The 27,833-nt window shown below is 42.2% G+C and overlaps 1 long non-coding RNA gene across 2 annotated transcripts in view; it reads right to left on the reverse strand.

Moving 5' to 3' along the window:
- The window catches only part of LOC118350309 (uncharacterized), a 48,163-nt gene that overhangs the window by 11,882 nt on the left and 8,448 nt on the right, over positions 1 to 27,833 (reverse strand). Inside the window, exons 1-2 of one of the 2 annotated variants that reach the window (XR_004803855.2) lie at positions 14,582 to 14,786; positions 11,005 to 11,130 (exon numbers count right to left, since the gene is read on the reverse strand). This is a non-coding gene — a long non-coding RNA (uncharacterized LOC118350309). Of the gene's footprint in view, positions 1 to 11,004; positions 11,131 to 14,581; positions 14,787 to 27,833 lie in introns of those variants that run through there. The other variant, XR_007400990.1, reaches the window with a different exon arrangement.

The raw sequence follows: 27,833 nt of genomic DNA on the forward strand, positions 1-27,833 counted from the left end.
CTAGAAGTTGTAGGCATCAGAGTATAGCAAGGAACAAAACCAATGAAAAATCCCTGCCCTTATGGACCATACAATCTGTTTCCAATTATTCCTTCTTTTTTTAAAAGATTTTATTTATTTGTTAATGAGAGAGAGAGAGAGAGAGGCAGAGACACAGGCAGAGGGAGAAGCAGGCTCCATGCAGGGAGCCTAATGCAGGACTCGATCCCTGGACCCCAGGATCACATCCTGGGCCAAAGTCAGGCGCTAAACCGCTGAGCCACCCAGGGATCCCCAATGGCTGAGAGGAAAGCAAGTGCACAGGGAGGGCAGATGCATTCCATTTGGAAAATGGTGGTGGTTCTGTGTGGCTGGAGCAGTCATTCTACACCTCATTGCACAGGAAGATCACCAGGAGAGCCTTTCCAACCACAGATACCTTGACCCTACCACCAGATTGATAAAGTCAGAATCTTTAGGGGTAGAGTACAGGCCTCCCTGTACTCTAAAAAATTTTTAATTTAAATTTTAAAGCTCTTCAGGTTCTAAACAACTCTAAACTATAGCCAAGGTAGAGAACTATTAGGCTAGAATAGCATTTCTAAAATTTTAATGAAAATTCAAAGAGGTTATCAGTCCTGAGTTATCAGACTTCTCCTGGGGTTATGTCCCCTTGGATCTTCCCTCCTTCACTTTAAGCACTGCATTCCAGCCCCACCTCCATTCCCATGCCATCCCCTACTCCCAACTCAAGCAGGGTGCAGTACCCTGGTCCTTGGTTTATCCAGTACTGGACAGAAAGAGCTGAAAGTCAGAGACTCTATATCTGGCTGGCAGTGACTGGCTGGGTGACCAAAACTAACTCACTTCTGTAGGCTTCAGTTGTCTCATTTTGTTAATCTAGCCTCAGGAATTGGATTAAACAATCATTAAGGAAACCCAATATAAAATTCTATAATTGCATTGAAAGCATTTGGTGAACATGATTACGTTATTGAAAATATATTGTGTAATCTCAAGCCTTTTTCCCTGGATATAGAAGAAGTTTTATTTTTTTTAATACAGAATCTATCTTTATAAGCTCATATCACGGTGTAGAAAGATAAGACTTATGAAATATTAACTAATGTTTTGCCCCCAGATTTCTCCCCTCTGCCCTTCTCTCCTAGTCCAGTAGATGATTCTGTGCTTTCTGCCTCAGGGAGAGTGACACATTTGAAAGTAGAAAAATGGGTGTCTTCCCTGCTTTAGTTTCCATAAGTCTAAGCCTTTAGGGCAGAGGCTGTAAAATGGTGGCCCTAGGGGCAAAACTGGGCCATGGAAAGTGTTTTTTGTTTTGTTTTGTTTGTTTGTTTGTTTTGTTTTGTTTTGTTTTGTTTTGTTTGTTTTACTCACAGTGACTATTTTTCCAAAATGAATTAATTTCCAACATTTAAAATCAGGAAAGTTTGCATAATGTGAAAATTTCCAGCTTCTTCTTGAAAAACAAATGGGAAGACTTGGTAACTTTGGACTTCAAAGAGAGATCCAAAGCATCTTTTTTCCTAGATCAAAGTGTCCTGGAAAGAAGCAAGACCACAGAGCCTTAGCTCGGGCTAAGAGCCACATGCAGCCCCAGGGATTCATCATGAAGATAGTGGGGAGGTCTGCCAGGACCAGGACAGAAGATTGAAAACTCAGTGGTAACACGTGTGGTCCCACAGCCAGGGACTCAGTGGATCAAGGATGGATCTCAGCACATGATTTTGTATACAAACAACAAAAAAGACAGATACTTCCAATTACACCCATCTCAGTCCTAGGTAGGCACTTCAGTTCTAGGTAAGTGCCCCCAGAATTGTCACACAATCCTTTGGGGCAGAGAGAGAAATAGAAAATCCCAAACAGAGGGATTAAGTCTCTGTCACATGAAAGGAATGGAGACTCAAAATAGAAATTAATTTGAATTTTAGAAAAGTAAAAGAAGGGCAGCCCAGGTGGCTCAGCGTTTAGTGCCGCCTTCAGCCCAGGGTGTGGTCCTGGAGACCCAGAATTGAGTCCCACGTCAGGCTCCCTGCATGGAGCCTGCTTCTCCCTCGGCCTGTGTCTCTGCCTCTCTCTCTCTCTCTCTCTTTCTCTCAATCTCTCTCTGTGTGTCTCTCATGAATACATAAATGAAATCTTAAAAAAAAAAAAAAAGAAAGAAATGTATCTTTTCTGCATGCCTCAGTTTGGGACCTAGATATGTACTCATTATAAAAGGCAGTCAACACAGTAAAATTGTACTTATCTACTTGTTTTTTATGTGCACACACCCTTTTAAAAGGACATCAGGAGGGCAGCCCGGTGGCTCAGCAGTTTAGTGCTGCCTTTGGCCCAAGGCCTGATCTTGGAGACCCAGGATCGAGTCCCACGTCGGGCTCTCTGCATGGAGCCTGCTTCTCCCTCCGCCTGTGACTCTGCCTCTCTCTCTCTCTCTCTCTCTCTGTATGACTCTCATGAATAAATAAATACAATCTTTTTTTAAAAATTAAAAAAAATAACAAATAAAAATAAAAGGACATCAGGTATAGATGAGAACAGTGGTAAGAACATACAACTATGGCTGAATCTTCTCTTCCTGAGACAAAGAACTGGTTCATTTTGAAGAGTTTGGAGATGGACTTGATCTGGACATGTGGTTCTTGACATGATTGGATCATGGACTCCTTTGAGTAGCTTATAAAAGATAGAGAACTTTTGTCCCAAAAGTGATACAATGACACTAAATTTTGTGTATAATTCCAGGGGCTTCCCTGGAATTATTCCCCTTCAGAAGCCCATCTGTGGATCTCAAGAAAACCTTCCCCACAGGGGCTGCCTATGCCTGACACTCTCCCTGTCCCCATTTTCTTCCAGAGAGTTTCAGTGAATAAAAGAAAATCCTCAGCCTATTTGGAACACAAAGAAAACTGCCTCCCACAGTCTGTCACCCTGTCACCCTCACCATCTGCAGCCATTTAAAGTGCTTGCCCATTCCCAACCCCCATGGCACCATCCTGCATGGAGGTCAGGTGTGTTCTGAACTCTGCCCTGAGTACCTTCTTTGGGGCTGCCTGACATCAATGCACATTATAAATAGAAGGGGATGAGGCCCTGAGTGCTCACCTCACTTCTGGCAGGAGATGCTTAGATTTGCTGCCTGTCAGGAAATTCACTCTGAACACAAAAGAATCCTGGGCAAGAGATGGTCAGTCAGAAAGAGTGCAGAAGTATGTGGCTGAAGGTGAGGCAGAAAGCACACTGTGCCAACTGAAGGCATAGCACACGGTTCAGTTGACTCAGCTAATGCAAACCTCTATCCAGACACCATACCACATTGCTGGAGCCTCCTTTGTGGGAACAACTGGTTTGACTTGATGGCACCATGGAAAAAAAAAATAGAAGCTAGTAACATGAGTCTGGTCATGGAGGACCGACTCATCCATCACACATACACTGGGCACTACTGTACATTGGGCCCTGGGCCAGGTACTCTGGAATCCCAGGTGCACCCACCTTCCTGCCCTCCAGGAGCACATCCACCATGCAAGAGGTTGGGGCCAGGCAATACCCACATCATGTCCTCAATGTGGTCAAGGTTACCCCTGGCTCCACTGACCTACTGTGAGGCCTCCAGAAAGTTGCTTTCTCCTCAAGAGCCTCCTTTTCCTTATTTGAAACATGAAGATGTTGGACATGACGATCCTGAAGGTTCTCTTCCAAGCTGTAAAAATTCTCTGATTCCTCTGGCCTACATACAAAGCTTTTGCAGGAAATTTTATGGCTATCTTTGAGCCACTAGATGGCAATTGTACTTAGTTAAGGAGGAATGCTGACTTGGAAGAATCACTGTGGAGGAGAAAGAAAGAAAGAAAGAAAGAAAGAAAGAAAGAAAGAAAGAAAGAAAGAAAGAAAGAAAGAAAGAAAGAAAGAAAGAAAGAAAGAAAGAAAGAAAGAAAGAAAGAAAGAAAGAAAGAAAGAAAGAGAAAGAAAGAAAGAAGAAGGAAGGAAGGAAGGAAGGAAAGAAAGAAAGAAAGAAAGAGAAAGAAAGAAAGAAGAAAGAGAGAGAGAAAGAAAGAGAAAGAAAGAAAGAAAGAAAGAAAGAAAGAAAGAAAGAAAGAAAGAAAGAAAGAAAGAAAGAAAGAAAGATGCTTAAGGAAGGGAGGAATTGTGTAGAGTTAAACAGATGACATTGAAATGCAAAGCAGCTAATAGTGTCTGCTATCCATATAATAAAATAGGCTTAAGCAGTTATCAAACCAATATATCTAACTCATCTGTGCTGATTCAGCAGGCACTTGTCTGTGGCTGTGGTTTGGGAGCAGGCAGCAGAGTGCTCTGCACTGATTTCAAGAGACCTACTTCCAGTCCCAGCTGTTCCTCTATGAGGCTGTTGGACTTTGGTGAATCGCCCATCCTCCCTCTGCCTTGGTCTCTGCATCTTTAAAAGGAGAAGGAGCTCAACCATACTCTGTAAATTAGCCCCTAGCTCTAGCATTAAATGAGTATCTAGATAAGATTGCCAAATGCCACTTAATAAAGATTCCCAGCACTAAATACGAATGAGAAACTCCAATATTGTTGACCTCTAGGACAAGAGAAAGAAGCCTTATTGCCACATACACATTTTCAACACAACATGCTGCTACCACCATTTGAGGCAGCTTGAGAAGTATCTGCCCCTGGCCAAAGTAGTCATTTCTAAATTAAGGTAAACATCCTTTAAACCTGAAATTTGCTTCTGCTCAAGGGAGTGTGCAGTAGACCCAACTTGTCTGGCAGACAAACTGTCTCATCCATGAGCAGGCAAACAGCTTCCAATGGAATTTCCACAGGAAAGCTGTGGGGCTCCTTTTCCAGGCCACTACCATTTCTTTCTGTTCTTTGTTACTTCACCTGGCTTCATTTCCTCCCACTTTCCTTCCTCTGGATGTGTCTAATTTCACTCTGGTGGGGACAGGGAGGTACTCATGGCTCTCAAGAACAGAAAATATCCCTTGCTAGTGCTATAGACACAAATGAGTTAGCACACCAATCTAAAGCCATTTCTTAAAGTGTAGTCTATTGACTATGTGTATTAGAATTAGTTACTAAATGTGCTAAAAATGTACATTCTAAGGGCACCTGGCTAGCTCAGTTGATGGAGCGTGTGACTCTTGATCTTGGGATTGTGAGTTTGAGCCCCACATTGGGTGTAGAGATTACTTAAAAATAAAATCTTTTTAAAAAATGCACGTTCAAATCCTACCTGGATCTGCTGAAACAGGATCACTATAGGGAAGCCTGGAATGTGATTTTCACAAGCACCCAGAAGATACAAAATTTTGAGCTCCATTGCCTGACAATAAAGCCCCTCATCAAGGTCAAGGTTACTTGAGTTACAGGCCATTTTGTGGAATTCTAGGCACTGAAACTGGAATAAGGGCTAATGGTGCATGATTTGAGAAGACATATGTGGTATTTGTTGACACAGAAAAAAAATATCTGAGAGGTAGCTCAGGTGGGACTTCTCTGAGTGGCACTGCTTCTGTAGAATCCAGGCCTGCTCATTTTCTTTTCTTTTCTTTTCTTTTTTTTAAGATTTTATTTATTTATTCATGAGAGACACAGAGAGAGAGAAAGGTAGAGACAAAGGCAGAGGGAGAAGCAGACTCCATGCAGGGAGCCTGATATGGAACTCGATCCTGGGTCTCCAGGATCATGCCCTGGGCTGAAGGCGGCGCTAAACCGCTGAGCCACCTGGGCTGCCCTCATTTTCTTTAAAGGTGGAAAAATTTACATTTTCTTTCCCAAATTCATCAGAACCAAGGACAGCAACTCACCCTAATTAGCCATCTCACAAGAGATTGGTAAATAAACTAGAATGTTATTTCATTAATTATAAGGAAAGGCAGAACTGTTAAGCAAACTGGAATATTCATATCAGCATGCCAGGGAGTTGTCCTTTTTTAGAAAAATCTACATAGGAAGACAAATTACCATTAGCAAGTGGTTTGAGGCGTATGGAAGTTAGATGATGTTAAGATCATGAAATGTGGTAACCAGAGACACAATCTTCGTCAAAGGAAGGGAGATAAGAACAGACCTGCCTGCCATTTAACTAAGCACCTGCTATGGATAGACACTGTCCCTATTTTTAATCTTGTAAGGAATACACTTGGCAAAGGAACAAGAATCTCTTTGCTAGCTGGTCTGAGCACCCTGTGTGTGAAGACCCAATGATAAATCCTTGCTGTCTTGGGTGGGGGATGCTATTTTTTCCCTAGATCCTGGTGGCCATCACATGTATCAACTCGGTCTTTATTCTGTTTCATTATAAGACAACTGAACAGGATTCTGAGATGCACGTTAGTCCTACTGACTAATAAAATGTCTTAGGGCAATTTCTTCTGCAAATAGGGTTCTAATTCATTACCCATAATTTTGTTTGCATTTCCAACCTAATCTGCAAATTGCTAAATACATATTTTAGCAAAATGAGGCATAACAAAGGAAATATTTGTGTTCTTACTGAACTATGTTCAAATTATGGGCACGTTTGATTCTTAACATCTCTTCTAATTTATAGCCGAAGCAGCCTTAGATGGAATGGAGGCAACCTGCACAGGCAGTGCACATCTAACCTATACATATCTGAGTTTCAGACTCAGCTTCCAGTCTAGGTCACAATGGTGTGCACAGCCTCCCTGATGTTCCATGGGTCCACTTTGTTACCACTAGTTAATGTCATTTCAGGTCTACTGATGTGATATGTCATCTTGAGGTTTATAGGTTAAATTTTTCCTATAATCAACTTAAATTTAGGGGAAAACACAAAGCCAGAGAAAGCACATGTATTGAAGGCTTGCTTATGCTTGTAACAGCTGCTGGGACTGCTGAAATAGAAAACACTGGCTTCTTTCCCAAGATCTTATATTTAAAGTAAAAATATAATATCATTGTATATATAAAATGGTCAAAGCTTTGGAGAAATAATACTCTTAGCCCTGGTCCACATTTTCCTATTTCAATGAAGAGAATGGGATTATCACATAGAAGAAAGCCTAAGGCACAGATAATACAAAATAAATAATTTACCAGACATTCATATTTTCATTCATAATGCACTTTTAAATTCTACAGTACAATGTGGAAATAGAAGTAAAGTGTTCTGAAAAACATATTTTAGTGTAGGCATTCTCTGACCACACTATCCTGTCTTTTTAGAACTTTCTAGCCTCTGACCCTACTTGGTCTCTGATCTTTATAAGATCTTCAGCGACATGAGTAGTTCATTTTATCTCAGCCTTTCACTTTGCATCAGTCCCTTCCTGCATCATCCTTCCCTCTCCTGCCCAAATCCCATAGCCCATCAGTTCTACTCTCTACCTAGATAACCCAACTCCTTCATCCCTTTGCCCTGATATTACTTCTGTTTTATAATCCCCAGTCCTGAATAATCCAAACATATCTATCTTCTCCAGCTCTGCACACTAGTAGCCAAGCATTAAAGAAATACACACAGCTCGGTGGATTGATGCTACCATAGTGTTGTGATTTCCAGTCTCATCTGGGTCACCAGTGCTGCTAGCCAACCCTATCTGTTTCCCCAGTCACTGTTCTTTTAATCTTCTTCTCCATGGTAGGCCCAAGCTTGTGCCACTTTTCTAATGCTCTGTAGCCTACCTCAAGTATTCCCATTTTCTTTACCTTATGAATTAAGATGACCAGGATGAGGTTCCTCAGTTCTCTATTCCCTCTCATGAATTTATCTATACCCAGTGACTTAAGAGGATGTATGCCTCAAGGCCAGTATCAGCGCTCTTGAATTTATTCTCCTCCATTTCCATTCAGGAAGTTGTTCTATCAAATGATTCATTTGTTCTGTTTCTTCAACTTCTCCTTCCTTCTGGTTTCATCTCATCTAAACTTAATCATGTTCAAGTCTCTTCCAAAAAATAACAAATAAAACTCCCACCATCCTACATGCCTTCTCTGGCTATCACTGGATACATTTTTCTCTTATATCCAGGTCTCTGGAGTCATCTCCATTCAGCTTTGTCACTTCTTTGCTCTGCCCCACAAATCTACAGAAACTGCTTATCCTAAAGTCATCAATGACTTCCTTATTGTTAAAGCCAGTGAGTAGCTGGTTATTTCATACTTGACTTCTCTGAGATATTTGGCATCACTATCTGCTTTCCTTTTGAAATTCTCTTCTCTAATTCCCTGTAGGTATGTAAGCTGTAGGTATTCTGATGACTCTCAAATAAATCATATCTCCAGCCCAACCCTCTGCTTGGAAGTACAGACCCTCATATTGAACTGCATGCCAAATTCCTCACCTGGATCCGGATGTAACATATCCAAAATGGGTCTCATTTATTTCTCCCAAAAGTTCTTCCTTCTGTGTGCCCCAATTGCCGAGTCAGAAGCCTGGGAGTCATTCTTAACTCCCCCTACCCTCAACTGCCATCCTTTTGGCCAATGGTTACCAAATTCTTTCTTCTCTACTTCTTAAAAAGAAGGCCTCATTTATGACCTACCTATTAAAAGAATAAACCGACTGTTCTCCTACTTCTGATCTCATCCTAGATAAATCTTTTTTTTTTTTTTATGATAATCAGAGAGAGAGAGAGAGAGGCAGAGAGAGGCAGAGACACAGGCAGAGGGAGAAGCAGGCTCCATGCACCGGGAGCCTGACGTGGGATTCGATCCCGGGTCTCCAGGATCGCGCCCTGGGCTAAAGGCAGGCGCCAAACCACTGCGCCACCCAGGGATCCCCCTCATCCTAGATAAATCTTATGTGGATATTAGAATTATGTGGTTTTCAATCTGCTCTTCATATATAACTTCTATTCACTGAATGAAAACATTGGACTTGGGAAGAGTGAACCCAGCTGCAGTGAGGAGTGCCAAGTGTCAGGCTGATTTCTTTTTTCAATATTTGTGTTGAACAGATGAGACTTTTTTCAAAGTATAATCATCTTGAATTATGTATCTTCAAGCTGCTTTAAGCAGAAAAGTAAAAGAAATAAATGTGTAAATGTTCAGGAGAAGATTGGGCCATGAAAATAATCACAGTGAAATCATTTGGTGGGACTATGCCAGGTTCTTATAATAAGAATAAACTTCATCCGTTCTCTCTGAAATGGAGGGACTTGAGATCCTAAACTACAAAGTTCCATCTTTGTGCTCTAAGTAAGACATGAAGATAAACTAGAGGACAACAATGTGCCTTCCACCCCCTCAGTAGTCCTTCTGACACACATGGGTAGATAGTCACCCTACCACTCAGAGCCCTACTCTGGGTCTTCACGATGCATTTTCCTGAACCATCTGGAAGGTGTTTTGGAAGAAAAAGATCTATAGAGAACTTCAATGTTTATGAAACATTTCAAATTAATCAGACTCAAATTGTTATATCAGAAAAATTAAAAGAAGAGCAAAAATGAACTAAATACCAGCCAAGATTCATTTCAGCTCAAAATTCTGTAATCTCTTGAAGTCACTGGTTTTTAACTTTGGTGACAGTGGGGGTGGGGTAGATGCTTCAAATTCCTTTGAGAATCCAGCTGAAAAAAAAAAATGGATTCTCTTTTCTGGAAGATGTTCTCTGTCTCTGTCTCTGTCTCTCTCTGTCTCTCTCTGTCTCTCTGTCTCTCTCTCTCTCTGTCTCTCTCTCTGTCTCTCTCTCTCTCTCTCTCACACACACACACACACACACACACACACACTGCTTTATGTATGATTTCAGAAGTTTCGTACCATTCCAGTTTAAGACCTCCTTTCTATCTCTGGCCACTGATTAAGCATGAATTTGAATACAATTGAAAGATTTTCTTTTGTAATCAGACAAATTTAAGATTTCTACCTCAAAGTACCCAGCCTCTCAAAACTGGTCTTCTTCTATTTCTTTTTTTTTAAAGGTTTTATTTATTTAGCCATAAGAGACACAGAGAGAAAGAGGTAGAGACATAGAAAGAGAAGCAGGCTCCTCACAGGGAGCCCGATGCGGGCAGGACTTGATCTCCAGACCAGAATCACACCCTGAGCCAAAGGCAGAAGCTCAACTACTGAGCCACCCAGGTGTCCCGGTCTTCTTCTATTTCTTTTTTTTTTTTTTAATATTTTATTTATTTATTCATGAGAGACACACACACACAGAGAGAGGCAGAGACACAGGCAGAGGGAAAAGCAGGCTCCAAGTAGGGAGCCTGACATGGGATTTGATCCTGGGACTCCAGGATTACGCCCTGGGCTGAAGGTAGGCACTAAACCACTAAGACACCCAGGGATCCCCCTCTTCTTCTATTTCTTGAGGACTCTTGCAATGGATTTCCCTGGGGTACCCAACTCTCAGCTCAGCAGAGAGTACTGTTCTTAAGGCAGTGTGTCTTAGACAAGAACCTTTGAGGGATTTGATCCTTCTCCTATCTTCATGCCCATCCCCATAGGTCTGGCTACCTCATGGCACTGATTGGCTTTCCTTTCCAGTTAGACCCTAAGGCTATGATCAGATTTAGAAACTAGATCAGAAGTGAGATGTTGGAGGTTAAAGGGGTTCGAGCTGCTCTTTTCCTAGAGAGACAAGAAAAAATTGATTTTGTATACCACGGGTTTGAGTAAGAGATAGGTGCCTGGATAAAGGGAGAATTGGTGCCATTAAAATGAAGCTTTTAAGAGTTTTGAAGGTGCTGGCAGTTGGACTATGTGAGCAAGACCATAGAACTGGAGCTTGTATCAGGAGGTGAACACTGGGGTTAAACATGTCTCACACTTATATGTTCTCAGTACTCAGATCACTGCACATCTCTGAAAATGGGGGAGAGTATTTGGTATCTGAGGAAGCATTATTCTCACTGCTTTATTATCACCATTGCTATGTGCACTCTAATCTTTCTGTTACTAATTCCCACTCTGGTTTCCCCACATCCTTCAGTTTCTGGGAATTTCTCTCTGCATGATTTCCTAATGGCTGTTTATTTACCACTTGCATTTCCCTACCATTTAAAAGCTTTTTCAAGGATTTCAACAAATACTCACAATTTCATCTGACTCCCTTTTAATTCCAAGCCATGAGAAAATATTTTGCATGTCATAACAGCTAGATAAACACAAGTTGCAATTTCTCCAACTGATGAAAAAGTCCAATTTTGTTTCATGTTATTTCTGCGGAATTATAGAAAACAAAATGTTGGCAAAGTTCCATGAGGAAAAATAAGAATTTCAGCAGTTTCACCTAATTCCATCCTAATTCCATTACATCATCATTTTCCAAATTCACCAGTTGTCAGACCATATTGCAAAATGTCACCAACAATTTCACTATTTCATGTATTATGAAGAAGAGAATTTTGTTGGGTGCCTAGAGAGAAAGCAGAAGAGGAACTTGTACAAGAGAAGTGTCACATACAATCATGTGTACACTTGCCTCCTACAAATTCTGATAGGTACAGAGAAGACTTTGACAAAGTGTTTCTGTTCATAATGTTTATTTTTTAAAAAGAACAAAAACTGCTAACTTTAGTTTATATCATTGAGCTACCACATGTGTTTGGTATATTATGTAGAATACAATACCCATGAATTAGACACTTCTTGTGGATCTCAAGAGTAGGACCTATCAGCTTGGAGCTCCCTACCACACACACACACAAGCGCACGCACACATTCTCTTCCACTGGTTCATTTCAGGGCATTCTTTATGTTTCACCAGATTGGATAAGTGATTATAAACCCAATGTGGGTGGAGAAGAGACTCCACAACTGAGGATGTGGTGCCAACCTGTTTTGAAAAGAAGAGGAACAGTGAGAAATTAGCAAGCCTAAGTTTTCAACAAAAACTATACCTTTCTCTTCCTGCTCTAATCCCCACAGCACTGAAGACTAAACAATTATTTTTGTATGTAAGCAGTGAAGCCATATAGGGGTTAAGAACACAGAATGCGGGATCCCTGGGTGGCGCAGCAGTTTGGCGCCTGCCTTTGGCCCAGGGCGCGATCCTGGAGACCCGGGATCGAATCCCACGTCGGGACTCCCGGTGCATGGAGCCTGCTTCTTCCTCCCTCTGCCTGTGTCTCTGCCTCTCTCTCTATGTGTGACTTTCATAAATAAATAAATAAATAAAATTAAAAATAAAAAAAAAAAAAGAACACAGAATGCCTGGATTTGACTCCTTAATCCAACAGTTACTACCTATTACTATCTCACAGATGTCAGATAAATCATTTCATTTCTTTTTGCCTCAGTTTCCCCACTGTTAAAAGGGAGAATACTACTACTAATAATGATATCTGAGGAATAAATAATATGTATAAGAAATAAATGAGTTAAATGGGTGGCACCTTGTGTCTAGCACACAGTATGCACTATACAATTACTTACTATTCTTGCCTCATATGTTTAAACTATTTTACTGGGATAGGATAAGATTTTGAATTATAATCACTGTCTTTTACAACTATACTTCATTCTATTCTGTGGCTCCTTCCCTTTCACTCAATGGACCACCACTGTCGAGGGGAAAATACAGTAGGGATGATCTGCCAGCTTTCTCCCCCTAATGCCTGAGAAAGGATTAAAAAGCTTCTCTGTTCTGATGTTAGAGGAAAGAGTTAGAAGGGAAACAAAAGAGAAGAGTCTGGTGATGGTATCTGAGGAGGGTCCTTGGGCTCTGACATGCTCCATTCCCCTAAGACTTGCTATAAATGAAGAAACAGTAGAACCCCCAAACAAGAATGAGGACCTTAGAGGAGAACAGATCTCTGCCCTGCATCCCAACTGGACTGAGAAGTGCCAACTTCACAGAACATTCTACCACAGTGTGGCAGTAGTTCAGCAGAGGTGGTTGCAGATGGTGTTGAAACAAGGAAGACCTAAAATATCCCCAGTGGTTTTGTCACTGATAAGAAAGGTATAGGAGTAATAAACCTTCCCTGGGTCCCTGAGAAGTGTGGAGAAGTTTCACGGGGGAAACGAGAAAGTCAAATTAAGGGGATATTACAGTCCTGATGCATGGACACCACAGTGGAAGTAGGAGACAATTTAATGGCTAGAGGTCAGTTAGGAACTTGGTGTTCCAGGAGGTGCCTGTGTGGCAGGATAGCGGTGCCTGAGCATAAAGGGAAGTTTTGTACCAACAGTGTGGAAAGGTGCCAATAATCAAGTGTTTGATTCTCTTCTCAATGATGCTGTGATGCTACATAAGGTCCCTGTAGATGCCAATTCTGGGCTTAAGGGTGGAATCAGGGAGGACAAAATCCTGGGTTAACTCAAGTAAAAACCTGAAATGAACAGTTTTACCTGAAAGTAATCAAATTGCCTGCCAGATAGTAAAATGGGGCTTGAAGTAGGAGGATAACTTGCGTTGCAAGGAGCAAAAAAGCATAAGGACTGAAAATTGATACTTGCTAACTTATCAGAGAATGGAAATGGCTAGGACTCATGTTCTAGATACTCCGTAAATTGAGTAACCAATGCCCCAGATTCCAAGATGACACTGGAAATTCTGCTTAGGCAGTCTTGGGTTTTGCCACTTTCTTTCTGAAAGAAGCCCCCGGTGTTGATGGGCTGCTAGAAATGGCAGAAAAATAACAAAGTGAGACATCATAGTAACAGAGGAAGTAAGTGTATGCTATTTATATGAAATTAAGGAGAGGCTATATTGGATACGCTGCAACTAAGGAAAAAGGCAGACAGCCTGGTAGCTGGAGCCCTGAATTTGGGTCAGAGGTCCTAACTTTAAATCCCAAACTTCCCCTCTTACTTAGCTGTGTAATTCTGGGCAAGCAGTTTAGCCCCTCAGAACCTCAGCCTCCTCATCTAAAAGTTTCTTTCCAGATCACCATGAAATAGAAGCAGATATGGAAAGTACTTTTAGGGACACCTGGGTGGCTCAGCGGTGAGTGTCTGCCTTCCACTCAGGGTATGATCCTGGAGTTCCAGGATCAAGTTCCACATCGGGCTACCTGCAGGGACCCTGCTTCTCTCTCTGCCTATGTCTCTCATGAATAAATAATATAATAAATCTTTTTTTTAAAAAAGTACTTTCATATAGCCAGACTCATGTAGGTGCTCACTGAGTATCTGCTAAAGAAAAAAAGCCCTTCCTCCAACTCCTTTATTTCTAAACCTTCGTGGATTCTTCCTCCAGGTTTATACCTGTTTACCACATGTGCTTCCATCTCTGGCTGGGGTCTTGCCCTGAATAGATAGATGACCCAGGAACCATGATGCTGCTTCACACGAATTTGATTGTTATTTGCTCTTTAGATTCTAGTAGCCCTGCTCCTTAACCCTGAGCCCCCAACACTGCCAACCACCCCCTACACCACACACACTCACTCTTCACACCTTCCTCACCAACCATGCCAGTGAGGTACCAGGTTGCCAGAGGTGAAATTCATCCTATGTGGCTACAGCCACTGCAGATGTCTCACCCCAGAGACATCTTATAACCAAAAGGGGAGAGACTACCTAAGATGAACAGACAGGTTAGGCTTTATACTTAAGCCAGAGCAAAATTGCACAGCAACATCCCATTGCCTAATTTAAGTGTTGTTCTAGGACCTGGTGCTTGAAGGGGACTGTGGAAGAAGCAGAGACAATGAACTCCACTCACCATAACAGAAGAACCTTGGAAAGGAAGTAGTGCCTTTAAAACAGAGGCTCTGGGATCCCTGGGTGGCGCAGCGGTTTGGCGCCTGCCTTTGGCCCAGGGCGTGATCCTGGAGACCCGGGATCAAATCCCACGTCGGGCTCCCGGTGCATGGAGCCTGCTTCTCCCTCTGCCTGTGTCTCTGCCTCTCTCTCTCTCTCTCTCTCTCTCTCTGTGTGTGTGACTATCATAAAAAAAAAAAAAAATTTAAAACGGAGGCTCTTTGCAAAAAGACCCTGAGGCTGGTAGAAGGGAAAAAGGGGATGCACAGGGAAAGAACCAGAGATGGAGAGGGGCCCTAGAGGGTTTACTAGTGGGAAGCCTCAGTGCTTCCCTGACAGCTTGATGTATTTCAGTGCCAGAATTGCTGACCATACCCTTTCTGTTTAAGTTAGCACATTTTGTTGGCTTCCTTGTAGGCGTTGAGTTATTCTTTCCTAGCTCCCCGTCTGTATTCACTTTATTCCCTCTAATACACTTATGTCTGGGTCTACATTCTTTTTTTTTTTTTTTAAAGATTTATTTACTTATGATAGACATAGAGAGAGAGAGTCAGAGACACAGGCAGAGGGAGAAGCAGGCTCCATGCACCGGGAGCCCGACGTGGGATTCGATTCCGAGTCTCCAGGATCGCGCCCTGGGCCAAAGGCAGGCGCTAAACCGCTGCGCCACCCAGGGATCCCCCTGGGTCTACATTCTTAACAATGAATTCAAAATGTCCTGTTGTCAGGGCTTTCAGGGAAGAAAAAAAGGGAAAATAAGGGAAGGGAGAAGAAATGTGTGGGAAATATCAGAAAGGGAGACAGAACGTAAAGACTGCTAACTCTGGGAAACGAACTAGGGGTGGTAGAAGGGGAGGAGGGCGGGGGGTGGGAGTGAATGGGTGACGGGCACTGGGTGTTATTCTGTATGTTAGTAAATTGAACACCAATAAAAAAAAAAAAAAAAAAAAAAAAAAAAGGAAACAAACAATCAAATGACTACGAAGAAGCAGTGAGGGCAGCTGGAATTGCAACGGGAGGGAAGGCGAAATTCGAGCTGCACTCCATGAGACCTGGAAAACTTCATCAGCTTTTCCAGTTGCTCTCCAGCCTCCATATCCCCAAGGACCTCATTGTCCCTAAAGAAAGCCATTAGTGTGCACAGATTAATGAGACCCTTCAGTCACTGGAACAGGAGAGACACAGTGGGGAGTCTGTTTCTGCACACTTTGCAAGAGGCTTCTGGAAATACCTGGTCCTCTTCTTCCCCCAGTCCCTACCACCCTTAACCCAAGCTCCAGTCAGGGCAGGGCCAGCTGCTTCAACCTTGGCTGCCTGAGGCCTTCTGCTAGAAGAAACAGCTCCAAGGAATTAGAAGATTCTATCGGGGGGACCTGAGCCACCATCTGGGACTCTTGCTTCCATCCAGGGGACACTGTGTCACAGTTTCATCCTTGACAACGGCTTTGGGGAGTTCTTGGAAATGAAAAAGAGATTGTCATGAAAACTTAGGTAAAGACACTAATAGGTATCCACTCTTTGCTTTGGAAATAAGGAATTACTCTCAGTTATGGTGGTGGGGAAGTACACTATCATGGCAACCCTTATGTAAACATGAATTCACTTTCATAGATGAAATTCATTCAGTTGCTACTCACATTTCCTCTGATGGAAAACACTTAGTGCTAGGAGTAGCTCAGTCCTGTATGCAGAGAAGCTGTGTAGCAGCCCCTCATCTCTCTGGAACTTCAATGCCCAGCAAGGATCATATGGCACCATGTGGCCATTTCCTCTCATGATAGCACCAGACCATCTCTACCTCCACAGAGCAGGCACCATGAGTTCTAGCCACTACTTTGTAAGTCTCAGGAGTAAAGGCATTCATCCAGTGATGCTGTGATTCCAGAGTGACTATCTCACAATTCTGGGCAAGGCATGGTGACTTACAACTTTAGTCTCTGCAGGAGCAACTTGCTCAATTATAGTTTTTATTGTGATTAATCAATGAGGATTCAGGGCTTGTTTATAGCCTCTGTGAGCTGAGATAGCGAGTCTCTCCCTGAAGAGGCATCCACCCTTGGCTGAAGATTAGCTCCTGGACTGGTGTGGATGCTCCTAGGTAAGCATGTGCCTACAGCCAGGCTTTTGGAGTGAGGCCCAACTCCTCTGTTTTTCTCTTTGCCCCAAATCATAGCACAGGCTTAAAAACGACAACCAGAAAAAGAGGTTTAGACTACACAGCACAGGTGGACATGCACATGCTGCAGATAGCATAGAGAAATCAAGGGCCTGCTAGGCTATTTCAGCTACACTCATGTCACCCAAAGAGGGAGAGCACCATTCTGAGCTTCACCAGCAAGGAAGAACTCAGGCAGCCAGGCTCTCCAGCTTGCCGGGAACTCTGCAAACTGCTCCAGTGTATCACCTTGTCAAGAACAATGCTTGCCCCCTCTACCTTTGGGAGCATCGTTTGCTTGTTTCCCTGAGGTTACCTGTCACAGAGCATACCTTCATCTCAGAGGAGGCAAACCTGCCAAGTGTACCCACCCAGAATGCACAGTGTCTTTTTTTTCCACCCACAGTTCCTTTCCTCTGGAGGCCTAGGAAAAACCTCCTCTGCTGCTATCTGATGTTGACACCAGCTTCGTACACCAGGTTCTTCCATTCCAAGGTGGGTTTAACACTTTTCCTGGCACAGACAAAAGGAGTCTGAATGTAGTCATTCAGAGTTATATTACACTTCATTTGTTTCTGCATTAATTCATTCATTAAATGTTGCAGGATTCCTACTAGAAGCAGAACAGGGGTGGTAAGACTACAGATTCGGAAATTTTTGGAACTTGGCTTTTGCACTTAAATTAGGTGCTGGAAGAAATGAGAGCACCATGTATCAGCCTAAAGCTGGGTGCCTATCTCCCTTCAGCTCAGTTCTGCACACACCAGTGTTTCCTGGGCCCTCTTTTTATATTGAGCCTTAGCCAAAATCTACCCCTTTTCTCCTTTCCAGGAATTATATTGGGATTCACAAGGGAGAGAGGCCCTTGTGTTCATAAGTAAATAAACTTACAGGTTGTGCTTGAAAAGTGACTCAAAGGTATATATTTAAAGCCAAGGAAATGACAGCAAACATAGATATAATACACATCTGAAGAGATTCAGATACACATTTGGAAAGAATAGGAGTCATTGCATTCCTTCAGAAGAAGGGTAGGGATATGGCACTGAGGCAGTTAAAATACTACATAAAATACTACAGATACTTGGAATCATTGAGTTTCTAACTTTTAGAACACATGACATAGAGTTCTTCCAAATCTTGGAGTTTGGTTTCCTCATTGTAGCATTTCTTTGGGGAGAGACACAGATCTGGGCTTGGGATTAGGCTCTAGCTGACTGCAATAATGATACTGAGCAAAAAGAGAGCAAGACCCTACCACCAAGGGGCCCTGGAAAGGCAAATGCTCAAAACAGAAGTATGGATGTCTGCCAGCACATTTGACCCTGTCTGTGCATCAGAATTGCTGGAGACCCTGTGAAAAAAACCAGTCATGCCTGAGAGGCACTCAGTCTTCTGAATCTAAATCTTAAGCTTGGTTACCACCTCTACTGCTAAGACTTGCTGAAAGCCCTCCATATAACATAACTCCCTTGCCTGTGTACCTGTACATACTTCCCCGGTAGTTTTTTTTTTTAAAGATTTTATTTATTTATTCATGAAAGACACAGAGAGAAAGGCAGAGACATAGGCAGAGGGAGAAGCAGGCTTCAGGCAGGGAGCCCGATGTGGGACTTGATCCTGAGACTCCAGATCACGCCCTGAGCCAGGGGCAGGTGCTCAACCGCTGAGCCACCCAGGCGTCCCCCCTGGTAGGTTTTTATCACACCCCTCCTTACCCATTCGTTCACTAGCATTCCAGGTCCCACTGGACTCTGAGCCTGGTAAGTCACAGAAATGCCTATCATGGTTAGAAGGCTTCCCACCCCCTAGGAAATGGTTTGATATTCAAAATTAAAGTTAATAATTGAGTTTTTACATTAATGATTGAAATCAAATGTGATATTTCCTTTTTAATTGGGATCTAGGCATCTCATTTATCACTCCAGAATTTAGAAGGAAATTTCCTTAAGACTGTTGTTATATACCCTGAGACAGAGTCATTAGTCTAAGCAGTGACCATGGCCTAAATCTTTTTCAGCAGCAGGACTGAGAGGTGAGCCCAGGGAAGGGGAGAGCTGTCAGGCTCTGACTTTCTCTCTTGGCCAGTGACTCATTTGCAGCTGCTACATGACAAGGGGACCCAGAGAGTAGATGGGACACTGTGAGTGTCACCCAATTACCAATTTTCACATTTCAGAAAGACCTAGAAATAGGAAAACAGACTATGATAAGCCCTAAAACCACATCACATCTGCTCTTTCTATATAGTTTATTTTCAATTGGCAATGTCATCAGCTGTGTCACCCAGCAGTGACATATACTATTTCTCCTCAAAACCCCTCTAGTAGCAAATGTCCCACAGGGTCACCTTCAGTCAGCTGAGTCAGAATCACAGAATTCTGGAAATGGAAACCTGATAGAGATCATCCCAATAACAGGGGAACTGTTAATATTTCTTGAGTATCTACATGGGCCAGCCACTTCACATATTTTATTTCATTTAATCCTGACATGAATCCTGACATGTAAGTTTCATTGTTCTCATATTTTAGATGAAAACACGGCTTGGGAAGGTGAAGTGATCTGTGCAAGGTTACATATCTCATGACTCAGATCCGTGTAACCTAAAAGCCCCCATTTCTTTTTTTTAAATAAATTTATTTTTAATTGGTGTTCAATTTGCCAACATGTAGAATAACACCCAGTGCTCATCCCATCAAGTGCCTACCTCAGTGCCCATCACCCAGTCATCCTCACCCCCCGCCCACCTCCCCTTCCACCACCCCTAGTTTGTTTCCCAGAGTTAGGAGTCTTTCATGTTCTGTCTCCCTTTCTGATATTTCCCACTCATTTTTTCTCCTTTCCCCTTTATTCCCTTTCACTATTTTTTATATTCCCCAAATGAATGAGACCATATAATGTTTGTCCTTCTCCGATTGACTTATTTCACTCAGCATAATACCCTCCCTCCAGTCCCATCCACATCGAAGCAAATGGTGGGTATTTGCCATTTCTAATGGCTGAGTAATATTCCATTGTATACATAAACCACATCTTCTTTTTCCATTCATCTTTTGATGGACACCGAGGCTCCTTCCACAGTTTAGCTATTGTGGACATTGCTGCTAGAAACATCAGGATACAGGTGTCCCGGCGTTTCATTGCATTTGTATCTTTGGGGTAAATCCCCAACAGTGCAATTGCTGGGTCGTAGGGCAGGTCTATTTTTAACTCTTTGAGGAACCTCCACACAGTTTTCCAGAGTGGCTGCACCAGTTCACATTCCCACCAACAGTGCAGGAGGGTTCCCCTTTCTCCATATCCTCTCCAACATTCGTGGTTTCCTGCCTTGTTAATTTTCCCCATTCTCACTGGTGTGAGGTGGTATCTCATTGTGGTTTTGATTTGTATTTCCCTGATGGCAAGTGATGCAGAGCATTTTCTCATGTGCTTGTTGAAAGCCCCCATTTCTCAAAGTGGAGACTGTATACAAAGATATAAGAAGCCGCATAAACACAGCACGTCCTCTGAAATGCCAATTTTATTCAATGGTAAATAATTTAAAATACTGTTTTCATTAAAGCAAACATGCATTTATGATGGAGGAGGAATACAAATTTGCACAAAATATAAAGATAAAACATTAAACTTTAGGAAATTCTTATTTGTGGCAACCACTTCTGGTTTTGTCTCTCAGACTCCCAGGGCTCTTACCATATTTCCCAGCCAGGGAGAAGATACCCAAAGATTTTAAAGCAGAGCCATAAACCCAAACAGAATTTAGGAATGGCTCCCTCAAGTGGAAGATGGGGGGATGGCTTGTCATTAAAGAGCAAAGAGTAGTGACTCCATTTTGTGAGGAGGCTCAATTTCAATGTCCACCACTAAAGGAATATAAATCCTATAAGGCCATGAGTTCCCAAGACCCTATTCACCTGAGATGCTCTCAGGAGGTTTCCAAAGCTACACAGTGTAGAGATAAGAATCTACACAGAATGAATAAGCAGTGTCAAGCCCTACCTTCCCCAAACTCCCCAGTGCACACACACATACACACATCACTTCTTGTCTTTATCCCTCCCACCTCCAGATCTTAATGAACCTAAGTCCCAGGTATCTTTTTCAAAGAAACACACAGAATCATATTTGAACTGGCTGCAATCATCAAGGGCCTGATTTTAAGGGTAGGCCAGGCTATACTCTGTTGAGGCTTGAATCCCCCTAGAGAAGTTTATCAATGGATTCTAAAAAGAATGAAAGGAAGGGCTCCAGCCAGACCATTGGCCCAGCAGAGCTGGGCACAACTGCCTGGCATCCTGATTTAGTTGAAGTTAATAGGCTTAACCAAGAAAAATCACTGAATAAGGCAAAAAAGAGCATCGCCTGGTTGGATTGAAAAAGAGAGCTGACCCAAAGGAAAGAGTATTGGCATCACATCTACAGACACACTGCAGTCAGTCTGTGCCATGCTCAGCTCCCCAAACACATATGCTCCTCCACCCCACTGACCCGCTGGTCTTTGCAATTCCCTTTGACTGGGAGGCTCTCCTCTCCACTCATTGCCTAATTCCTACTTACTCATTAGGCCTCAGCTTCAATGCCACTTCTTCCAGGAAGATTTCCATGATTCACTTCAGCCTAGCAGCTTCTTGTTTACTCCCATAAAACCCCATATTTCCCCCACCCTAGTGCTTATCAGACTACATTGTAATTGCCTATGTACTTGTCTGTGAATGGCACAAGAGTATGAATGCTCAAAGACAATGCCCAACGCATCATTAAGTACTCTCTATGAATGCCTTCTCAATGAATGAATGAGTGAATGAATGAATGAATGTTAAAGATACATTACAAGTCCCCAAGGATGCCCACTGCGCCACAGGAATACACTTTTCTGGCAACCAGCCACTTTGAGAGCCCACAGCAGTAAGAGGCTGCTTTGGAAAGGACTGAAAAAGGAGAGGAGCCCAACCTCACATGTGCACTGAGGACATCTGAAACAGAAAAGGTCTTTGCACTGGAGACACTCAATCTGACAGGGGAAACTATTAGGGACACAATAATGAGGACAGATTGCTTTGTTACAAAGCTGAAATGGAGACAAATGTGAAAACCAAATTAAGTGAGCAATGCCTTTGCTTACATACTAATCTTACTTCCCTAGAGTGTCTCACTAGAGAAAGATTTTAGAAGGAAATATTCATGAGAACTTTGATACTATAATATGCTGTTCATCTGTAAAATAATTGAGAGTCAATAAAACTCTTTCATATATATCATTTTATTTCATTTTACTCATGCATCAAATATTTTGGTGTATGGTGCACTAGCATCTATTATTGGGCTAGTTGGGAAAGTTCAAAGATAACTCCCTCTAAGGAGCTTGGATTCACACGGAGGAGGTAACTGATAACTGTAATTCAAGGCAGATAGAGACAAGGGCTGGGCAAGCCAGGATTATTTCTGTTGTAAGTGACTTAATCTGATTTAGCTAACAAAGGAAACATATGTCTTACATAACGAAAATTCCAGGGATGTATTTCTCCAGGTTAAGCTTTATCCAAGGGATTGAATAATATATACCAGGCCCCTCTCTCAATCTCTTGTCTTTGCCTTATGCTAGGCTAGCATCACTCTCATGCTCCATCACAGTAGCCATTCAGTTTCTGGTTCAAATCTTTAAAGGTCCAATTTGACATGAGAGTAGAGCTTCTCTTCTCCCACAGGTTTTAATGAAAATTGGGGAGCTGATTATCCTGGGCCTGAGTAATGATCATACACTCTCTCATGAGCCAATCACTGAGCCATGGATTGGAATTAGCTGACTGATAACCCAAGGCAATATGCTGCTCTTCCAAGCAGGTGTGGAGCCACACCCACTCAAACCACATGGGCTGAAAGGAGAATGAGTCTTGAGTAGCCAAGAGTCATTAACCACAGTCTGATTAAATGCTTGAGGCTTAATTCTCACAACAGATTTGTGTTTTCTCCCATTTTACAAACAAGAAAAAATGAGGCTAGTAAGACCAAGAATAAGGTAGGATCTGGTCTTTTGACTTAGTTGTGTGCTGCCTCCATTTGTGTTTGTTGCAATTTGGGATGTGACAGTATTTCTTTGGTTGAGACATTATAAAACATTCACGAGCATTGCAAAACATTTCGCATCCATGGCTCTAATACCAGTGACACCTGCTTCCCATGATTGTAACAACTAAAATTGCTCACACACATTTTCGAAGATCCCCTTGAGGGGCAGCACTTGCCTCACTTGAGAAAAACTGAATGCTACCCAACTGAACCTTATTATCAGGAGTTTCATCCTCCTCAAAGTTCCTAAATGTGAGCTTTAACATTTGGTTTCAGAGATAGATTGAACTTTTGATTGGATATCCCTTAAAGACCCTCTAGTCTAACCCTGCAGGCTGTCAGTTCTAGTGTAGAGGAGAAGGTATGAGTGAGCGTGGCAGGGAAGAAGATGAGCACAAAATGTACTCCTGGAAGGTAAGTGTAAAGGATTGGAGGTGGTAGGTCTCAGTTTCTCATTAATGCTCATCTGCTTCAGATACTAAAACCACAGAATCAACACATTTTATGGTCAGGATTCAAGCTGTTTCTTAGGGAAGATAGTATTATCCTCCCTTACTTGAGTAAGATAAGAAAGTATGGGAGGCAGAGTGTTCAATTCTGGACACTACTCACTATGAAAGATACTGCTGCCAAATTGGTCTGCAGTCCGATAGAGCAAATAGAATAGGTGGGAATTTGAAACCAGCTCTTGACATGAAGAACACCTCAAGGAACAGGTAAAATTACACCTGGGAAAACACTCAAAATCTGGCAAGAAAATTGGCCTTCTGAGATACTGAAGACAATCATCCAGGATTGTCGTATCATCCAGTAATCCCATAGACTGGGATTACTCTATATAGTCCAAATAGGCAGAACCAGGTGTGATCGAGAAACAGAAAACACTTGAGCAGAGTGAGTCATCTGGTTAGGTAGTAAGTTCCCCACTGCTGGAGTATCCAGCATCCAGAGATGGTGAAGTGGATTTGAAGCTTAGCCTTTTAAATGTTCTCAAACAACACAAAATAGATGAAGTTTTAGTGCCTCACACACTGCTAAGAGACATGCTAGAGCATGTCGGTTTTAATGTATGCTCAGTTTCTCCTAGAATAACTGTAGGGTAATCCCCCTTCTCCCCTATCCAAAAATCCTATCAGAACATGAATGTGAGAAACATGTGGGATAATTTTGTAGGATAATTTTTAATCTGTTCTAATTCACAAAAGAAAAAAAGGACACCTTTAACAAAGTTTCATACTTTATTGATAACACAATACTTTTATCCAAACAAGTAATCACTTGGTAACTATGGTTACCATATTGGTTGCACCAGATGATCTCTAAGGTTTGTCCAACAAAAGTTGAGTCTAAACTTAGGGTTAGAGTGCCTACAGGGTGTTCAGTAATTTACTCACAGGACTTCTGGCAGGTATGACATGTACTACCATGCTTCTGACTATCTCATGGGCAAGAAAAGGCCCATAAACTACAAAGGTTAAAGTGACTTTACACATCACCCTAGAACTGCCTAGAGAAGTGGTGGCAAGTTTTAGAAAGCAACTGTGACCTCTCTATGTCACTCCTTTGTCTTAAGAAGTACCAGTTGAGACAGCTCTCTTTGTAAAGGGTCATCTCTGTGCATTAGCTGAGCTCTGAGATATAAAAGACATTTGGCATTACCAGCCTCTAGCAATGAAGCCATTTTAAATCAGAAATGTTATGAGATTGTGGGATGCCAGATCAGATATTGCAGAGGCTAGAAAACTCCCATCTCACCTGAAAATGCCATTGTAAGGACCTTTCCCAATCTTTGATCTTTGAAGCTACTGGAGCCGAGTTAGCTGGCCATTATATATTTTCATGACATCAAGTCCCTATGAATGAAAACACTATTCAATTTTGTACAATAGGACTTGGCATAATTCTAGGTCACTGCTTTGGTGAAATTACAAAAATTGATGTTTCTGGGGGATATCAGGAGCTTTAGAGATTATTGGAATCAATACAGAAATGTGGAAAAGTGGGACTTATTTTTTTTATCAAGAGGCTGTACCTTATTCTTTCTGGTTCTCATTAACAAACAAATGAATAGGGCAGCCTGGGTGGCTCAGTGGTTTAGCACCTGCCTTCAGCCCAGGTGTGATCCTGGGGACCCAGGATCGAGTCCCACATCAGGCTCCCTGCATGGAGCCTGCTTCTCCCTCTGCCTGTGTCTCTGCCTCTCTCTGTGTCTCTCATGCATAAATAAAATTTTTAAAAAAAGAAACAAATGAATACCTTACTGCCACCACTGCCCCACACCTCAGGATTCTATAGTCAACCCTTTCTCCCTTCTTTTCTCTCTCTACACTTCTCCTTGGAGTATCAGATGTCCATTCATGATGATAATTATCACTAAAATCTACACCATCAATCCACATATTGGTGCTGAATTTCAGATCTGTATATCCAACTACTAACCAGTCATCTTCAGAAGTCTGGATGTTCTCAAGCCAGAATTCGTCATTTGACACCTCCTGACCCCCCCCTTCTTGCTTCCCCTAACCCCCACTTCCCTTACCAACACACCAGTTTTCCTCCATGTACTTCTAGTCTTAGCTGGTGGTATCACCATTGGCCTGTCAGAAACATCGTCCCACTGGACTTCTTTTTCTTCATCACTGAGGTCTCAGCAACCCTCACCCACAGTATTTCTCTGATTGGAATCTTGGCCTCTAGTTAAAAAACCTCTGTGTGATCTTTCTAAAACACTAATCTGATCATGTCAGCCTCCACCCATCCCCACCTTCACCTCCCTCCATCCCCCCCACCCTCACCCCCATCCCCACAAAATGCTTCCAGCTTTCCTCATCCCCTCTGGAGAAATATCCAGGAGGGATCTAACCCTTGTATTTTCTCCCATTACCTCTGCATTTAATCCGTGTTTTAGATTTACCCATCTATAATCATCTCCATATTGCATACTAGTTCTTGCCACTGTATCTTTGCTTTTATTTTCTCTGCCTGATTCTTTTCCTACTTCATCCATCTGGTAAATTCTTGTTTGTGCTTTAAAACCCACTGGAGTGCCACCTCTTCCTGGACGTCTTTCCTGACTCTCCTTTTCCTTTCTGTTTCTTCATCTTACACCTGCAATCTCTATTCTTAACCCTCTATTGTCACTGGAAATCCCCTAGTAAGCCATGACCTTCTTGAAAAAAAAAGCATGGATTGTGCTTTAGCTTTCCCTGCCTGTTTGGTTCTGGGTACTGAGCCTGGCAAACACTAGAAGCAAATGACTCTTTGTGAATGTAAAGGAGATGTCCTCATTAGAGTCTAAAGGGGAGATAAGAGGAGAGATTTTTTTTAACCATCAACAATGTTTCTTGTCCTTTAAAGATGGATGTTTAGATTCACACCCCAGGGCACACTATTCCTTCATTTCTGGAAAACTTTAATGATCCTTTATGAAAAAGTAAAGCTATATCCTCAACTGCAATGAAGAGCTTCTGGAGATAGTGAGAATCTAAATTGCTCCACATGAAACTATAAGTAGTAGTCTTTAGTGATGATAGAGAGGCATCCCTAAGATTATCATGCTAAGATACTGATAATGGACTGAGAGTGAGAATGAAATGAGGTGTTTCCCTGAGTGTCAGTGGAGTAGGGATCTGAATCAGATAGGCAGGAACTTGGCAAGAACACTCATTCTGTGGGGATGCAAACTGGTTTAGTAAGGTCACAGGCTGGTGGTAAGAGGAAGGATAACCAAGAAGGGGTCTCTGTGGGAAAGCATGGCCAAAGGATTTGAGAAAGACAACTGTGGTGTCCAGTTTTAAGGCATCCCTAACTCCCTCCATCATTCCCTCCATCATCCTATTCTCCAATAAAGCTTTATAAAATATCACTGCCCCATCTTAGCTGAACTCTGGGGAATACAGCAGCCGATGTCCACTGTCACAGAATAAACACAAAGACCCCCAAAATAGTCTAAAATGGAGGCAGAGTATATGACCCATCCAGCAAAGAAGAATCATATTCCTTAAGAAAAGTCAGGGAGTCTCCTGCAAGCTAAAAGTGAAAGGGACAGACATAATACTGAGAAAGGGAAGGGTTTTTTTTGTTTTTGTTTTTCAAATTTCTGATTATTTCAGAAGTGGATTGGAAAGTCTCTCTTGAGATTAGTTACTGTTCTGGTTTAGAGTTATTGAGGCACAGGTATGGTTCTAAAACAGGTTAAGAATGGGCTGCAATTAGGCTCTCAGGGGTCTCAGCATCACTTAGTAGGCAAGTTTGAATAGGTGTGCTTGAGGCTTGGTAAAACCCTTATTCAATATTTTTGTTGGAGTAAAACAGTACATAGATAGTTTGTAAGAGTCTGGTTTTCACACAGAAAGTGGCCATAGTTCAAGGTCAGATGTCTGTCCAAGGTGACAAGCAACAACCAGGGTGAATTTTGAAATGTTTTGGTGTTCCTGAGAAATTCCTAAGGCACCCTGGAGAGGCTTACTTGGTAGTACATGAGGGGCTCAGATGATGGATATTTGGCTATTAAAGGAGAAAAACTTCTGAACTTGGAGCAACTAGGGCTACCAGGGTTTCTGAGTATCACTCCCAAAATAAAATCACCTTTAAACTCAGTCCCTCTCAACAGTTAGCAATATTGGCTCTTACCTTTGTATCAGTTAGCTCTCCCACATCAGAGTTAAAGGTGAGAAACTGGATCTGTTCTGCACAAAGACAATCATGCTTTGAGTAACACACCAAAAAACCTACAGATGCTGATTTTGTCGACTTAAGCAACGCTAGGCTTCCACAATCTTTTAAAGAAATGATATCATTTCCTACCCATGAAAAATTACCAGAGGAATTGTTCATTTTTTTCCCCAACACAATTGAAATCGTACATGGTAGGGAAGTTTTTAATTAGTCTGTTCTGAGCAGGAACTGTGTGTGCTCACTGCAGTAGGAGCCTAATAAATTACTTCATAATCGCAACCAGAGGCTTTGTGTTGAAAAATACTCATTAGTT

This window comes from Canis lupus, chromosome 11, assembly GCF_003254725.2.
Source record: "Canis lupus dingo isolate Sandy chromosome 11, ASM325472v2, whole genome shotgun sequence".
NCBI lineage: Eukaryota > Metazoa > Chordata > Mammalia > Carnivora > Canidae > Canis > Canis lupus.